Here is a 19279-nt window from a genome sequence, read left to right as displayed (position 1 = left end):
GAGACTGGAAAGAAAGTCGACGAGTTTCTTGTAATATCGATCTCTTAATTTTTTTGCATAACAGACTCAGTTTGCCAGTATTTTACAGTAAAACGTTAGGAAACTCGCGATTTTTCTGTTTAGAGACAGTGTTGTTTAGAAAGATTGACCCAAAAGTGAAGAAACTCCAGATTCCAAGGGTTTTCCAAATACATGATTATAAACTTTCGCTTTTTCAGTTCGGGGAAATATTTTTGGAAAAAGACCTAGAAATAGTTATTAGAGTTTTGTCCATAATTCGAAGCTGCAAAAAGTTTGCCAAACATTTTTGCAAAGCGCTTAAGGAGGCGAGTGTTCCAATAAAATTTATCTTATAATTTTTCACAGAAAATATCTGAAGATTGTCAGTATTTTATGTAAAACTAACAAATAATGCGATTTTTGCGTCGAAAGAATTTCTTAATAGAAACTTTGCTAAAACTGGAAAATTTAAACGAACTTTAGAAATCCTTAGAGCGATGGCGGCGACGAATTTTCCCAATATTTTTTTGTTAATTTTCCTTCGGTGAAAAACAAAAGTAAAATTATTTTGTTTTTGTTCCAAATTCGAATCTGAAATTCTTCGAAAGTTTTTTTGACTGAAAACACCCCATTATTGTCAAAAAAGCAGAAAATCATCAAAAGATAATGGTTTTTTGCTTTGTGGATTAAAAACTTTCAGTTTTGTGATCGGTTTTGGAGAAAACATTGATGGTTTTCGGAAAGAAAACGGTGGGAATTTATTTTTAATTAAGCTTAAGGAAGCTATAAATTAATCTTTTTTTAAATTTTTTGCGTAAAAGTCCTCAAAATCGTTAGTAGTTTTAAGTAAAACTCTACAAAATAGTGCGTTTTTGAGTAGAAAGTAAAGCAGAAAAAATCAGTCAAAACTAAAAAAACACATTTTTTAACAAATTCTACAGTTTTCAGAAGAATGGAGGTGACCAGATTTTCAAATAATCTGTTATAAACTCGCTTATTCTGTTAATTTTTTGATAGAAAATTATTTGATTTTTGTTCCAAATTCGACGCGGGAAAGGGATTAAATAACTTTTTACAAAGCAACGAAGAATTCGAAATTGATCTCATATTTTTTCGCAGAAAATGTCTTAAGATTGTCAGTACAATTCATCAATTCTATTTTTATTTTAAAAGCTGGTCACGATCACTTCATATACCTATTGTTTTATCAATAGGAAGAAGTTTCGCTTTACTTCCTTACTACCTAATTTCTTCGAAGCGAATCACATGCGACTATTAAATAGCAAAATAATTACCTTGATATATGAATAACTATAGTTTATGATTGCGGATCAATTGTATTCTAATGTAAATAAACTTTATAATATTTATTTTCAACCGATTTCCTACTTGCGAATGTGGTTTTAATCAGTCACTAAAATATAGGTCTCAAAATAGAAACAAAACATTATTTTAATTGGTAAACATTTGTTCTTTAGTGGTTCTATTTTGTCCTTTCTCATTAAGTCAGTTGAAGGAATTTTATTTGCACAAGTAATACTAATGAAGAATTATAATAACTTAGACTCGTTTTATTCATAAGGGACTATTGGTACTTCATACATAAACAATACAACAGCAATCGCAATAAAATGGCTTTATTTTAACACATTTCTTATTATTAACATTTCTCTAACTGGGTTTATAAACATTTATGTTAACTTTTAAAATTTCCAAATGTTTTAAGCTTGCTTCTACGATCGAATGTTTGAAGGTGAAAATTTTGCAAATGGTTCCATGTTTAACAAAATACTCCAACTTCGCAGAACTATCCACAGCGTGTCGCAATTTCTCAATTTTTTAAGCAAGATACATTACCTGGCTGATTAATTTTTGCTAAACCGTGTGCAACTTTGCTCTGTTGCTTCCGGTCTTTGAGTCAACAATTTCTCTGTTGCGCTGTCGAAATTCACTTTCGATGCGCTTAAAGTTCGTCAAAAAACTGTTTGCCACGGTTTAAAAGTTACTGGAAATAATTGACACAACATCTAATCTGATAAGAAGCGACTCAAGTGATTATTGTTATGTGTTGTTTAGCCACGCATAGCACAAGTTCTTTTTATCAACCTTCCGGGTTTTCGGTATTTGCTAATTTCGGTACAAAAKAAATATACCCGCTGTTAAATGCTGACTATTCAAACTTTAATYTTAGCAGATTCTCGATAATGCCTGAAAYATTTTCTCTAGAAAATCGTTAAATAGCCTTAAAGGKCACTGGAAGAATTTCTAGKCGTAAAACTCCAATCGATTTATTACAAATCATTTCCAATTTTCGATTTTGAAACAAGTTTTGTAATGCACATTTAAATATCCACGAATGTCTTCTGCTAAAATTGCATTTAATGATATTTGCAACGAATCAGGATCAGTTCAGATATAACATTTCTTGCCACTTTTTCAATTTCTTCATTAAGTGGCCATGAATTTTTTAATTCATTTTTTAAACAATATGTTTTTATAATACGCTCTGTTAAAACTTTATTCAGACAAGAGATAAATGAGAGCTTTGTTTATATATATCAAACTTGTCTCTATCAGATATTAGGTCTTATAGAATCAAGTATAGTAAAACACTGTAAAATTAATTCTTAGAAACAGTAAAAATACGCAAGGTTTTATACGCAAGGTGAGACTTGGATTTATCTAATTTTAAATCTAGTCCAAACAACTGGCCGTTATTCTGTTAAATTGATATGTGGGACGGTTTTAATCTACATAGAATTCTTTGTTGTTAGCACCGATTCAATTGGCCGATGTCAGAGGCTCTTACCTATAAATGTTGCTCTATTGCTAATTATTGCTTTATGTCATTTTATTTAGGAAGTGGATAAATTCTGAGTGCTTCACGCGATTTGGTTTCTATTTGAAGCCCTATTTGTTATTTGTTCGTCAATCTTTTAGCAAAAATTAAGCACCACAAATAATTTTTCTACAGGGTGGTAAATAAAGAAACGCAAAATATCAGAAAGTTTGAGTTCAACATGCTTCTGGTTGGACCAGAATAAAGTTTTTATGATCTCAACACCAAAAGTTTAAAAAACACTTAAAAAAAAACACACGTTTTACTTTTTTGGCCATATCTTCTATTGATAGAATAGTTTTACAAAATCACTTTTTGGTCTTGCAGCAATAACTTTCTGCTTTTATACCGATTCTAACCGTCTAAAGCTCATGTTGAAGCTAAACTTCATGGGCAACTTAAGACAAAAACTCAATAAAGTGCAACAATTTTATTTAAAAAAGACCCACAGCCGAAGTGGCCCTGAAATAATTTTTAACTAAAGTGAAGTCACTTTCAAATATTTCGTGCGTTCATTTATGCAACCCAGTATATTGATTTTTTTTCTCAAGTCGACCGCGATGTTTCAGCTTTAACATGAGTGTTAGATTTTAGTAATCGGTTGACAAGAAAAAAATTATCACTGCAAGACCGAAAAGTTGACTTTTTTAAGACCACACCCACATGAGATGAGCAAAAAGTTTATCTGTGATAGGTGCCTGTGGTGTTGAGGTACAAAGAAAAACGTTGTTTTGTCCAATTGAGAGCATGTGGAACTTTCATCAATTTTGCATTGTTTCATTTGCCACCCTGTAGAAATTATGATTTTTTGCAAAAACATGCACATGCCGAAAAAGAATTGCAATTCATAACGCTTCAAATCGCTTTCAGCAATTAGAATTTATCCAGTTCGAAAATTAGCTGAAATTTTAACCGTCTATTTTGATGAGCAACTTGTATGTAAAAATATTATGCTTGTTTTTCGTTAAAATATTTAGTACCTGGTTTTATTTAAATTTTTCTATAGCATCTTCTGATGTTTTTTGTCTGTTCAAAATCAAGTGTTTCGACTGTGGGTATTTTAATCGCATCTTTAGAAAATATTACAAATATGGTGAAAAACTGATGTTTTAAGTATGAAATTTAATTTTACAAAAGATTGATAAATTCGTTTTTTAACAAACGTTTTTCTCAAATCTTTCTTTTCCTGTTTAATCAACGTGTCTATAAGAAACTGATATTTTTTTAATTAGTTAACTTAATCTGTGTTTTTTAAACCAAATTATCAATAAGCTATAATCTATCTCAGCTGTTGTGTGTTATAACCATTATTTTCGGTTTTACTTTAGGTCGCTGATCTATAGAAAATATATGCTTCAAGGAATTTTTTCTATGAAAATAATCAATTAGCACCACATTAGTTCAGAGGTTTGAGTTCTGATAATTATAACCTCCCCATGCTAAATTGCTGTGTCGAATGTTTGCTCCACTGTTTATAATCAATGACTTGAATGAAAAAGAAGCAAGAAGAGAACCGATCAACATTTTTCGGTCCCGATACCGTTTCGAATAGACTGGTATGCATCTAAAACAAAAACGCTCCAACTAACCAACAGTGGTACCTGCGGTACCGCATCAGCGAATAGAATAGTACCGCCGATATGCGCTAGTCTGCATGGTTCATCAGCTATAAATAATTTATTAGGTTCCATCGTACCAAAGGTAAAATCGCTTTCTGCTCTAGCCCAGAACGTTCACCTTTAGCCGTTGTAAATATACCTATGTATATTTATTATATAAAGGCTTTGGGGAAATGCGCGAGTTGTCGATTGGTGAAAAGAGGCTGCCCCGAGTACCATTCCTGTTCACTGTAAATTATTTTTTATTTTGTTTCATTTGAACATTTGTTTGCACAAATGGCAGATGTTACATGCTTATGTGAAATGGCCACCATTTGCACTGCATAAGAAATTTAAGCCGGATGGTCGTAGGGGTGTTAACGCTGTAACACATCATGAAGAGGAAAGACAAACAAAACATTATTTACAGACATGATTAAAATAAAAGTAATGAAAATTGTCTATTTAACTTGTTTGTTAAGTGCAACCAAACTAAAGTTGGGTTATTTGAGATATTGTTTCCAATTACATTTGTTATTTATCAAAGCATACGAAAATTGCTGATATCGAATTATTTAAAACGCAAAACGTCGGCCTTACAACACTCCTACACATATACAATTAAGTAACAACTTATATGGCGTCAAGTGTTACTTAATTTTATTTTTTGTATAGTGTCTTACCAAAATTATATGGTTTTTTTTTAAAACGGGCCTTTGAAATATACAAGAAAAGCTTGTTCCACTTCAACTGTTAATAATAATAAAGGAACAACTAATACACACAATTATTATAAGTATTTTTTATTAAACTATTTTCACAAGATCACTTCAAACTGACCAGCTGACTTCTTCCGATCTAGGTAGATTAGATCTCGAGCACGATTCTTCTATCTGTCTTCCTTGAAGCTCTTCTTGCGATGTTGTAACAATGATGGACAACTGACTTAAGTTGGCATGGCCTTTTGACTTTTAATTCAGAGTTCATATTCTCGTTTGGTATTTGTTTCAGCTGATTTAAATGCAGCTTGAGTTTCGGTAGATAGTTGGATGTTGTCTATGTCTGTTAATTAACTGCATTTGACTAAAAAATTAAAAACGTTTGAACAAATTGAGCTAACAATGTGATGTGAATGCAACTGCAAATTTATCAAACGATCCAACAATGTTGAAAAAAAAACAAAGAGGTATATAAAATAGGATATGAGTGAAAAGAATGCGTCTGAACAAATTCCATGCAAATTTTAAAGTACCTAGACGCTAATTAAAAACAATAATTTTTAACATTAAAAATCTTTTCAGAAGCTTTATTGAATCTAACGTGTAGTCTTTCTTTTAACTTTTCTTTATTTTTATTCCGGTATTTAAAATAATTTTATGTCGTAAGTCACTACTAATTACAATCGATTTCTTTAATTCTAATCGGTATTAACGATAATGTAGTTGGAGTAATCACTAAAATAACAAGTTTTTTTATTGAACGTATTTAAACAGTTATCAAGTATATAAAACATATAATTTGATTGTAAGGCGTTGTGGATCTGCAAAAGCCAAATTTTCAAACCCGTGCAAAGTAAAGTTAAGCCCATCATAAGATGTAAAATGCCTACTAAAGATCTATAAAACTTAAGCGAAAAAGGGTGTCGATAACTTGTGAAATATAACATATTATAAAACATTTTAAATAACAGATTACAGTTGCTTTGTTTATAGTTATAATTGAATGACGTAGTTGGTATTTTTAGTATAACAAATAAGTGCGACAAGTTAAAAACTCATCTTAACTGAAATATCTGAATAAAATATATTGTTTCTTTTATGGACGGATTTTTGAAACGTGTTACTTTTCAAGCAAATTTTTGTGCTTTGCTGTTTTGTCTATTGAGAAACTCTTTTTATAATCTATTTATTTAAAAGTCTTTTTAAAATCTATCCCAAATCAATGCAAGAGTTAGAGCAAAATTAATTAATATAAAGATAATGTCAGATTTAGCAAGCAATAGTTCGAGACTTTGTAGTTTTCGTTAAAGTGTTTACGAATAAAATCAGTAAATATTGTCGATAATTTAATGTGATACCTCTAAAAAATTCGAAAAACTTTTGTGCACAGCATTTTTCAAATTTACTTGAATCTTTAAAGTAATTTACAAGGCATGTATGTATTTGCATATATTCGAACTGTCTTTTTTTCGATCACTTTCCCATTTTTTTTTGCTGGTACATGAAACCTAGGCAGTGTACCTACTTAGTTTAATAGATTTTTAATGTTTAAGTCATTTAAATGTTGCGGCATCGAAAATGTATGTTTTCCTCTAGGACAAGCCCAGTGAGGTCAAATCTGGTAGGCGAGCAACCTAATTGATGGCTGCTAAATTTATTCTAATGAAGCCGCAGTAAAAAATCTAAACTTTCAGTCTCAAAGGAACTTCGACTTTTCCTTCCATACTATAAATATTTACCATACTATCAAAATTTACAGTGAGTGTTAGATTGCTAATTGTGTCGAATTTAAAGAGGTTTTTAAGCCTCAAAAGACATACAGCAGTTTTACCTGAACAAATCACAGGATATACTCAAAACATTTGTTCAGTTATCACATCATATTATCTTTCATTGCACTCGGGAACTTTTGTATTGAATATGCGCTGAAAATAAAGTTTCTTATTAATCTGTATTTGGAGTGTCTGATTCTCATAAAATCAAACTGAATTCTTGATTGCATTGAAAATAAAAAATTATATTCTAGATCTTCACATTAAAGTTCTTGACATTAAATCTAATTTGCTCTTGTATACTTTGAATTTGTTTGTCTTCAATTGGAACACCGACATTCAATGAGTATTGCATTGATTAACAATTTTTCTGGGCCTGGGTAACTCAGTGAATTTTTAGTTGGCGCTCAGTTCCGCTGCTGGGAAAATGTTGACGACTTTTTTTACTTGTTTTAGATTTATTTTAAAGGCCATTTAGAATTTTTCAGTTTTGGAAATTTACTTTTTCTTCTAAATGCTCAATTTTCTAGTTTCACTTAAAAATGCTGACAATCTAAAGGTATTTTCCGCGAAAAATCGTCGCTTTGTAAAAAGTTTTGAAATCCCTTTCCAGCTTCGAGTTTGGAACAAAAATTATACAATTTTCTATCGATAAACGAACAAAAGTTTATAACAGATTATTTGGAAATCTAGTCACCTCCAGTGCTCTGAAAACTGTAGAATTTGTAAAAAAATGTGGTTTTTTAGTTTTGACTGAACTTTTTTTGCTTTATTTCCTACTTAAAAACGACCTATTTTGTAGAAATTCACTTAAAAATACTGACGATCTGGAAGACTGTTACGCGAAAAATTACGAAAAAAATGTATAGCATTGTAAAAATGTTATAAAACTTTCTTCAGTGTCGAATTTGGGGCAAAAACAAAACGACATTCTCCCCGATTTTCCCCGAAAATCATTAATGTTTTCTCCAAAACCAATGACACAACTGAAGGTTTTTAATCGAAAACGCAAAAAAGGCTTATTTTCTGATGATTCCCGTCTTTTCAGCCAAAAATTACAAAATTCGCCTCGATCATCGGTTTGCAGGGAACTTTAGAAAACCCATATCAGCTTCGAATTTGGCACAAAAAGCAAATAATTTAATTCCGTTTTTTACCGAAAGTAATTAGCATTATCTTGAAAAAACGACCATAGCAAAAGTTTACAAAAAAATATTTGAGAAATTCACCGCCCTCATCGCTCTGAAGAATTTTAAAGCTCCTTTAAATTTTCAGGTCATTCCAGTTTTAAGAAAGTTTCTATTAAGCAATTCTTTGTACGCAAAAAGCGCATTATTTGTTAGTTTTGCTTAAAATGCTGACAATTTTTAGATATTTTCTGTGAAAAATTACAAGATACATTTTATTGGCTGTCAACACTCGTCTACTCAACCGCTTTGCAAAAATTTTTTAGAAAGCTCGATTTACGGTTACGGTTTACGGAAGTTATGGACAAAACCGTAATAATTATTTTTGGGTGTTTTTCCAAAAATATTTCACCGAACTGAAAACACGAAAGTTTATAATCATTTATTTGGGAAACTCTTGGAAACTGGAGTTTCTTCAATTTTAGGTCAATATTTCTAAACAACACTGTCTCTAAACAGAAAAACCGTGTGTTTCCTAACGTTTTACTGTAAAATATTGGCAAACTGAATCTTTTTTGTAAAAAAATGAAGATTTCGATTTTACAAGAAAACTCGTCGACTTTCTTTTGTTCTGTTGCAGGGAAAATCTACATGACTTTTTTTAGTTGTTTAAACAAAGTAGTTAAATGTTACTTAGAAAAAATGTTGATGACTTTTTTTTTAAGTTGTGAAAATTCCAGTCTCGGGTCTCGTCAAGTTTTAATAAATGAATTATAACTCATTAACCGATGAATTATAACTCAGAGAGCGGCAACAACTCAATAGCGCAACTCTACATAGTGTTACCCAGGCCTAAATTTTTCTTTAACTTTTCTCATGTTAATTTTTTCCTAATTTTGCCACTTTAGGACATGTTTCACTTCTCCTTATTCCTGGCGACTTTGCAAAATCGGACAGAACTAATTTCGATGCACAATCCTGAACTTTCTAGCAACATCTTCCATGTAAATTCACAACTATTTATGTATCCCTCTATACTGATTTATTAGGTTGTCCCAGCTAAAGATATGATCTTTTCTGCGATGGCTCGATAGAAACGATACAACGATAGGCAGTAGGATTTAACTACTTCCTTTTAGCTTGTGAATAAAATTTGAATAATTTCCGAGGAAAATTATTTATCTACTTATTTAGATTAAGTGGGCATGTGTGAAATCGAGAAACTAGTTTCTTGACTAGCGTATCAGACATAGCATGGTGGCAGGTTTTCCGAAAACGATACTTAGTGTTGACATAGTCTTATTGTTCCTAGAGGAAGCGACTGTTTCGTCATGATTAACAAAATGTGTTTAGAAATACGGTAATGATTCCATCCGCAAATTTTCTGCTGTTAAATTTTTAGGGTTGATCGTCAATTAGTTTAAAAAATTCGTCTAGACATTGTCACAACTTTGTATATTGCGCTGTTAATTTTTTCGTTGTAATTTAAATAATTATAGTACATAGCATTTTGAGCAACAATTGCTGTCATTTCAACTTCAAAATAAATATTTAAATTTAAAAGAAAAGAGAAATTATTACTAAGCAAGAAAAAACTGAGTGCTAAAATGCATCATATTAAATGTGAACTTAATAACTGAAGCATGAATGATATTCCCTGTATTATAGAGGGAAGCGAGTGAAAGTAATAAAAAAGTTGATATCCCGTCTGCCGTCCTTAAAGATTTCGTTAACACTCACAATCGTTAGCCGTTCGTATTATTTGGATTTGCTGTATTATATATTTTTTTAATTATTAAATTATCGGTACGATATATTTGTTCATTCATGAATTTGGAATTATGAATCTTTGAATTGATGTTAATTTATTGATTAATTTAATGCAGTCGCATTTCTTCAAGTTTTCCGAAGTACAAATTTGGCATCCACAATTAATTACCCGCACATATAAGCAAAAGTAGAACATTTTAATAAATTATTTGTGTTACCGTTGATTTTCCCGACTGGTTTTTAATGAATCTTTGAAGGTATTATTGTTTGCCGGAATCAGGCAGATACGCCACTGACAAAAGTGACTAGGAAATAGCTGAAGAACCGAGTTAAACTGAAGCAAAGAGATCGTAAAGTCATTATTCTTCAAAAAAACTCTTCACGAATTCTGTTAGTAATTTGGTTCGGCGTGCGTTTTTTTCTTTTTTATCGCTTCTTGACGAGAAATTGATTTCACGTAGATTGTTGTGACTTTTTGATCGTTTTATACATTAAAGCTATAAAATAGGATCGCTCTACGAAGCACGATGGCGGTTTTTTTAAAGAAATTCTTCGTTATTCTAGATTAGCGGAAATGGTATTGAAACGAAATTTATCTGCGTTATTTTATTGGTGCTATTCATAAAAATAGAACCGTTAGTTTAGGCGTTTCTTATTGTCCACGAAGGCAATTTTCAGTAAACTTGAAAGAAAGTGAACAATTCTCGTTTGAGCAATTTTGTTGTTTTTTTCTATTATATTTGTTGAAGCTAAGGTAAAACTTAGAAATAATTAATTATTAACGATTTATTTGTCATAGGTACTATAATGAGAGGATTTTATTAAAATTATAGCTGGCAAAACTGGCAAAAGCAGGCTTTGGTCTCTAAGTAATAAATATTTTTTGGCACAATTTTGACCAACTGGCTTTATTTTTGCGATTTGATGAATCACTCTGTATAACAAAAACCTATATTTAATATCAACTCTTTCCAAAATCCGTCATAATAATACAGTACTCACAGTTTAACACTTTTTGCAAATATTGTTGTTCGTATTAATGTAGAAAGTTTATGTCTTGAACCATTTGTTATTTGTCCTATTGAGTTATAATTTTCACTTCTCTTTATTATCGCAGTAACAAAAACAGTAAAATGTACTCATTGCTCATTCATTGTGGATGCATTTGCACATGTGCATGTACAATTAATGCAGCGTTATACCTTAAGCGTATGGTACCGTAATTCAACTCTGAAAATAGACGTTTCCATTGTAATCGAAAAATAACATTTTTTATTGCTTTATTGTTAAGCGTTGCCTTTTCCAATTTAAAACAATAAAAATCAACGATATTATTTGTTTATCTGCTATTAACATTTTTAGTGGCTTTGTTGAATTTCAAAGTATAATCCGTCTATGTGTAGCTGCTCCATTATTCATGTCTCCAGTTTGGTACCTCAGTGTAACACACTTTTATCATGGTTTTTATTTGTTAATCCCTGATTTATTATAGCATTATTTGCGGGAACTGTTTCAAGGAAATTATTTAAATGTTTGCTGTTTAAGTAATGCTAAAGCAATTACATTCCTTTAAAACCCGTGAAAATGCAGTAGCGTTGTAAATGAAAATCCTATGTTCTTTCGCCCATTTTTAGATTTTGGCGATATTTATCTCTAAAGTATGTCTACGTAAAATAGAACAGTTGTTCTCAATTCGCATATGCTACTTATTCATTAGTGAACATGAGACAATATTATCCTAATAGAATTCTGGAAATTAAGTCCGATTTGCCGAAGGTTTAGGAACAATTCCTGGAAATTACTGGTTGCTGTTGCAAAACATATGAGATACAAAAACTGATATTATTAAATAATGAAACGGGTGAAGCTAAATTAGATTTTGTAGCTGAACCAATTGCGTTAGCAATTTTTGATGGAAAATATTGAGCCTGCCACGTTTTTGCCCATTTTACCGCTACTAATCACACATTCGAAGTGAATGCAATTGAAGGAATCTGCTTCAATTATAAGCATAACATATCTTCCTTACATAACTATTATTTGTTTCAATCTTATTTTTTGCAAAGTTGTGAACAAAAATTAACGGCTAAATAACAATTACATTATGAACGATACTCTCTAAAATTTTTGAACAAAATTTGTCAACTAAGTATTTTTGCGTATTGTATTGTATTGTTAAAAAACTATATCGATGTTTGACGCAACGCACGCATTAAGTAGTGTGAACAAATAATAGTTTAATTGTTTTTGAAATCGCTGTTATGGTATTGGAATGGAATTCAGTAAAAGTTAATTAATTAATTCGTAATAATACTAATAATAATATTTAATATGCGTTAAATCGGTCTTAATCCGTATGGGAAAATATATGTAGAAAGATACATTCTTACAAAAATATAATTTTTGGTAATCAGCTCATCTAATAAGCTGCGATTTTGGATCTCAACTCCTGAAGAATCTTAATATCCCGTGGAAGTTAAAGTATCGCATATCGGGTGGGTGCAACACAATGCTCTATCCAGAAAATGTTGAAATCCATCTTTTGTAATTGTATGTATTTAATTCATGTAGATAATAATATAAAAGTTCGGTCTCCAGACATGTCCAATAGAACATCCCCATATACCGATATCAAACTTTCAAAAACATTTTCTGGTGAAAAAGCATTGAGTTACATGAGCTCATCTTCATTCAGTCAGTTCAGTTCAAGTCCCAATTGCATCATCAGATTCTACGCGGTTGGTAAATACGTTGCTAAAAACATAAATATTATATTCTGCATGACTTGTTTGTACCAGTTTTTTTGCCCTACTATTGACGCCCACTGTAACACAGCCAAAATAAATTAATTTTTCAAACTTCGACTAGTCGGGCTATCTAAATGAATATCATTTCCTGTTGGACAGAGAAAATCGAACCAGCACGCCAATGAGCAGTGGTTTGAAAACCCGGCCATTGCGTGTCTAATGAATTTGTAATTACAGTTTAGAAACCGGTAAATAATATTTTCCCAGCTTTAATTCCAGTACCACCAGTAATTTTACTCGTTTTCGACACCGAGCAACAATGTTAAAAATAAAACTGTGCTTCGTATTGTGTCAATAAAAAAATTAATAGGAATAGAATCTTTTCAGGTACTGGCACGGGTATTATTCATGGTCTGACTTGCGACAGATACTTACTTGTAAACCAATTGGTAATTGCTTTTGAAAGTAATCGAGCGAGTTGTAGTACAGTTTTCATTTATAGTTATAGCATTGAATAAGATCAGTAAGGAAGAATATTGATCGAATGGCCAATTTTTGAGCATTTTATTGGACATTTTAATGGCTATTAACTCTGCTAGAAAATTCAGCAAACTTTATCGCTAATCGTTTTTATTTGTGACAAAGTTAATGTAGGAAACCAAATTTGGATATTTTTTACGAGCTTCAGGCTAAAATTTGATTTTTAATATTTGGCCCCCACAACCGAATAATATTACATAACGGCAATTTATTAATACATTTTTGTTGTTATGTTGTATGTTACAATAAAGCACAGGACCCACTTTTACTTTCTGTTTTAATAAAACTCACGAATCTATAGCATACACTGAGACTAGATTGGTCACGTTGATATGTTGGATTTATTTTGAATTTTTATCATAAATTTGGCAAATCTTAAATGGAGATTTCAAGTTGGCCGTGAGTTGTATGTCTAATCCACGACATATGTAAGTCTCTCACAGGTAATATATTGAAATACATTCGGCAGATTTTTGGCTTTTTATCCCTAAGTCGCCAACCTTTTTAGGACAACTGAGAAGTTTCATTTGCGTACTTTTTAGTAGATGCCAGCAGTAAAGCATTTGGGCTGGTAAAAAGTCAATTTTGTTTATGGGTCTAATTTATGAAATTCGAAAACAAATTTTATATTCAAAATTAGGATCTTCGTACTCTTATTTTTAAGTCGCAGTTGCAAACCTCAGTCAGATTGTGGCTGGGTAAGGTGTTTCTTTCGTAAGGACAGTAATTACTATTTAAGAGAAAAACAAACATCGACCTCAAAGTCGGATGATATGGAATTAACTATTCTGTTCCAATAAAATACGTTTCATACCGTTCCTAGCAATACTATCAAGACCATTGATTTTAACGTTTCAGTCTTAAAAAAGACCATCATCAGGATAGGCTCTTGGCGAATGGTTCAAAAATAGTTTGATGAAACCATTAATTCCAAAGTCAATTTCGCTGAAACCTCAACAGGCCAAAACTTGAATTGGAACTGGTTATATAAAAATAACATTTCTAATATATTTTAAAATTATTTAATAATTTAGATTCAATAAATCAGCCTTATTTCGCTACGATTATAAACGCTTAAATAATGCATTGATGATATTTTCTCATGACAAGCTAGCTTGCGGATATATTTTGAACACTTGAAAAAATGAAGACAGTTAAATCCCGATAATAAGGCGGCTCTTTGGTATTTATTTTGGTTTTGCAATTCAGCAATTCTACTGGTTAACCAGAACAACCACCAGAATAACTCTTTTTTTCGTATCAAATTTATGAAAATCTAATCGCATTTTAATTTGCGTTCAAACGACACCGTTAATATTTTCTAGACACTTTTGAGAAATTTCTAAAATACAAGATTCCGATGAGTCAAGTAGTAGCAGCAGATCTTTTATAGATTTGATCAGATCTCGTATAAATTGTTACGTATGCCTTTTTTCGAGTGAATACGTTTTTATTAACAATTATTAATTTTAGACCGATTTCGCTTCATTTTTCACACATCGGGTTAAAAACAATCCAAATATCTATTTTCTTTTGTTTTGATTGAAAGACTTTTATAATTAAATACACAGGGTTTCCACCGATGTTTTTGAGATACTTTGTGTCTGAATTACAAGGATAATTTTTACAAGATATAGGATTATGTGGACACGTTAACAGGTCACTATGAGACTACATTTTTTTCAAAGAAACATTGAAACATACCAAGCGTTTTCTGAGAAAACTTTACCTTTACTATTTGAGCGTAGTTCAAAAGTCAAAAGGACGATGTTCTTTTTACATGGAGGTTCACGGACCCAGTTTGGAAAAGTTATCACTAATTTCGTTAGTTAAAATTATTGAATTCTATGGATAGGTCGTGGTGGTTCCATTTTATGACCACTGTGATTTTCAGACCTTAACTTGTTTGACTTTTTTTATGTAAGGACATGTGAAAACACCTTGTTGTTATCCTTTGGGAAAGCGTTTGATGAACTGAAAAACAACAAACGTATTGAATTATGCATTGAACTAAGCGATGAGCACATTGACCAGGATTAATAATTATTATACTGTACTGTCACTATGCTTTTATTAAAATCATTTTGTTATTTTACTAACACGACTTAAATTCACGACGCTAACGCTAAATTAAAATGATGCTCTGGTGTGTAATTAATTAGTGACCGTGATGATAATCAGTTAAAGACACCTATTTAGGTTTGTGGGTTTTTCGGTCAATAGATGGTGGCAAAAACAAAACACTATTTTTTCATTGGCCTAGGAATAGGACTTTTACTGCTAAATTGAAAATTTTCGATATTTTATGAACCGTTGAGAATACAAGAAAAGCGAAAATAATAATTTTTGCTTAAAATTGGCCATTTGATTCATTTACAAAGTATCTTAAATACGTTGGCGGACATCATGTATAACATTTACTTGCATTGTTATCTCCATACGACTTGATCAGAAATTTAAAGCGGAATTTTTAAACCCATTATTATTATTGTACTTTTTTAAAAATAATCTTCCACAAAATTAGCTGAAAATTTTCGCATTTACATTAGCAATGTTTCGGTTTTTTTCCTAATTGTTTATTTATAATGTAACTATCAAATTAACTAAGAACAATGTATATTCTTTCAAATATCGAAATCATTACACGCGTAGCAACTTTACGTCCCAGTTAATCGAGTTAATCGATAATATAAATCAATTTGGCTCATTTTGTATACAATTTTAGTATAAATCTTAATAAATTTTATGTTACTTACAAAAGTCTTTTAGAGGGTTTGCATGGGATTAAACTAAAATCCAGGTGTTATTGATGATAACAAAAGTTGTTATTAAGTTCAAATCAAATTTGACTGACATAAACACAAGAAGGATAAATTTGCGAGATCTTTTTTCTTCTGACCTGAAAAAATAAAAAAACTTGAAATAAACGGTCTCAAAAGCCGAGAGAAATTTTTGTTACTACATAATCATCATATCATCTATGCACAAAATTAACAATCTATCAGATGCACTGAGTCAATTTGGTATTATTGGAAAATGATATGAGGAGGCATGAAAATAGTTCATTCATTGAGAGCTATCAGTCGAAGTCGGGGGCTTTACAGTTAAATAATAGCTATAACCATGTCAATAAAAAATAACAGAATCTTTTTTGGGGTAAAACTGCTCAATTATTCATATCTAAATACGGTAATGAGAATGGGAGATTTTCTATACTGCCCAAGTTAACAGTAAAATAACAGACATGTGAAATCATGAAAATTCAAGAGCAATCGATTCATTTGCTATCGTACTTGGAAAGTGCTTTATTATCGATTACATTATTATATTTACTACGAACCATAACAGTTGTGAATAATTGCATGGTTACTGCTTACCCCATGCTACTTTAAGCCAAAGCTTATTACTCATATAAGTAGAAACTGCTTACATCAGATAACAAAATATTGTCTTATATTGTTGGCTATATTGTCAGTTTCTAATTGGTTTTATTTGTAGTATATAATTCACAAAAATAATAATTTCAAAACACTCACTGAAAAGTTGTTGAGTTTTGTAAGCAAATCGGTTATTTTTAGAAGGCCAATTCAAGTTAAACCTCATAGACTGATGACTCACATTTGAGTGGAAAATGAATATTGAAATTGATATATTGGTACTCAACAATAATGTGTTATACAGCTCTCAATATAGAACAATATAGTTTTTTCATGTTAATGTAATTTTTCATGTTAATGATGATTTAAAAATCAGCGATAGTTCCGATTCAAAAATCAGCAATAGTCTCTCCCTTAAACAGGTGTTAAATTATATGCAATTAATTGAAAGAACAATTTTTTGTGAATATTTGGATCATTGAAATACTAACCATTTAATTCAATTCAAGTTGAACCTGCAACTTAAACGATTTATAATTATGAAATTGAATGAGCTTTCTAACGGTGATGATTATTGATTATTTTTAAGTAACAAACAAAAATTAATATGATTTTAATGAAGGTGATTCAATTTCATATAAGATAAACTTTCAACAGTCACTTTAATATTTGAACTGACATATTTAATATGAAAATCCATTATGGACTGAAAATTATCGTGTTTAAAAAAAAAATTTGAAAAGTATGATATCGCTTTCACCACAGACAAAACAAATTAGCCTTGATATTAAAAAAACGGACCAATTTTATTTATAAAATCCAATAGTTCAAACTAGAACAATTAATGCATGGTTTAAAGGTCTTAAACTGTAATAAAAATGCAATTGTTATTATCGATGAATTTTAGCACAGGTGTGGTATCAATGGAAACAATGGAGATAATCCTTCTTGGTGATCTATAAATATAAAGTGATTCACAGTTCAAACCTTTTGGAGATAACATAATATGCAATCAAAAACTTCTCAATTTTTGTAATATGCTTGTTTATTGATCGTTTTGAAAAATCTTTTTGCGTTGAAAATTTGCATTTTCGGGAATAAAATAAATGTCTATCATAAATTAATAATAATCATGCGTATAACTAATAAACTTTGTTACTTTTCACTAATACAGTATCAACATTTTCGCTTCATGTTTAATTTCAATCTTAGACACAAGCCCGCTTTTCAGAAAAACTCGAAGTACAACGTTAATTATGCAACAGTTAATAAGCGTTTTTAAGTTTTACAAATTTTAAGATTCAAAAAACCCAGTTGAAATAGTGTATATTCCATAAATTGAAATTTATGATGAATGTCTTGTTTGCCTAAACAAGAATAATTTTCTAATAACAAAATTGACTTTTAATGGGTCATTTTGCTTTCATTCAGCTGACTTCATTTATGACTCTAAACACATGTAGTATAAATATGCAGTCTGCCTTTGTAAATGAGAATCATATGGGAAACTTGATTATTATGATTTTCAGGAAAAAAATGTTCTCTACAAAAAGTTCTGCATGGTTAAAAACCTAAAACGCCACTATTAAATATTAAATTTTTTTACGCGTATACGAGGTTTGTCAAAAAATATGAATTTTGTCCAGGAATAAAGTAGTTTTGCTAATATCGAAAATTCTTAATAACAAAGTTGATCAGAACTGAAAACTAAATTTTAATATGCAATTAAACATTTGCAATGAAAACAGTTTTTCGTTTTTGAATCATATACGAGTATCTAAAACCAATTCAAATTTAACTGTAGAACTTGAAATCTAAGATGCTTTTCGTTTGAAAACAATAACACTTAATTAGTTAACTAGATACTCATAAAATAATTGAAAATTAAATAATAATATAGAACAATTAGCTTTAAATTAATTAAAAAAACTGTTTTTTTATAGCAGATATGTATAATTTTATATTCAAACGTGATTTTTAGTTCTGACCAACTTTTTTTAATAACAATTTTCGATTTGTCAAACATATAGGCACAACTATACTATTATCATTACTCTTGGGGAAGGGAAAAACTTCTTTTTTGCTTGAAAAAATTAATATTAAGTAATGCCATTTTAGGTTTTAGTCCACGCCCATCTTTTTACGAAGAGTATTTTTATATTTTTAATAATAAAAGTTTTTCCATATGGTTCCAACTTACGGAGACATAGTATATAACATCTATATTCACAATGGCAACATTTAAGTGTAAAATAATTCCAGACACTGCTTGGAACATGATCAATTAAATCACTATAAATAATCAAACATTCGGAAATAATTCTAAAAATTGCTTTTAGATTAGGGAAAATTGCCTCGCCTACGACTCGTGTTTCGAACTTTGTGCTCGTGTAGTAATAGCTGTTATTATCCACTCGATAAGTAATATAATATGTATTTACTGTCTAGGAATAAAAGTCCGCAACAACTGCAGTGATTTCTAATCATTGATAAACTATGGGCAAAACCTATTCAGGTGCAACTGTTATCGATTGTTAACAAACGGTGATTTCAGTTATTTTTCTATAACAATGATCATATTGTTTAAGGAGAAAAAATATGATTCACAATTGAAATCAGATTAATCTCACGAATGTGTATTTTATTTAAATTAGGATTTTGGACTTTATCAACCATTTATACTAAAAAATTAAATTAACTAAAAACTTAAACTAAAGGCTAACTAAAAGTGTCATTATAAGGGATTATTTATGTAATGCTTGCACCTGCACCGAAAAGCACACGTTTAAT

The 19279-nt window shown here is 30.5% G+C and overlaps 1 long non-coding RNA gene across 1 annotated transcript; it reads right to left on the bottom strand.

The window, feature by feature from the left end:
- Positions 1 to 5224: 5224 nt before the first annotated feature.
- On the bottom strand, positions 5225 to 16276 carry LOC125504351. The gene is made up of 2 exons (XR_007281452.1): positions 15869 to 16276; positions 5225 to 5520 (listed from the first exon to the last, which is right to left on the bottom strand). It is a non-coding gene; the product is annotated as an uncharacterized LOC125504351 (long non-coding RNA).
- Positions 16277 to 19279: the final 3003 nt, after the last annotated feature.

This window comes from Dendroctonus ponderosae, unplaced genomic scaffold (assembly GCF_020466585.1).
Source record: "Dendroctonus ponderosae isolate FM_Combo_2020 unplaced genomic scaffold, Dpon_F_20191213v2 Dpon_F_20191213_403, whole genome shotgun sequence".
NCBI classification, from domain to species: domain Eukaryota; kingdom Metazoa; phylum Arthropoda; class Insecta; order Coleoptera; family Curculionidae; genus Dendroctonus; species Dendroctonus ponderosae.
This window is presented reverse-complemented; position numbering and strand designations above follow the sequence as displayed.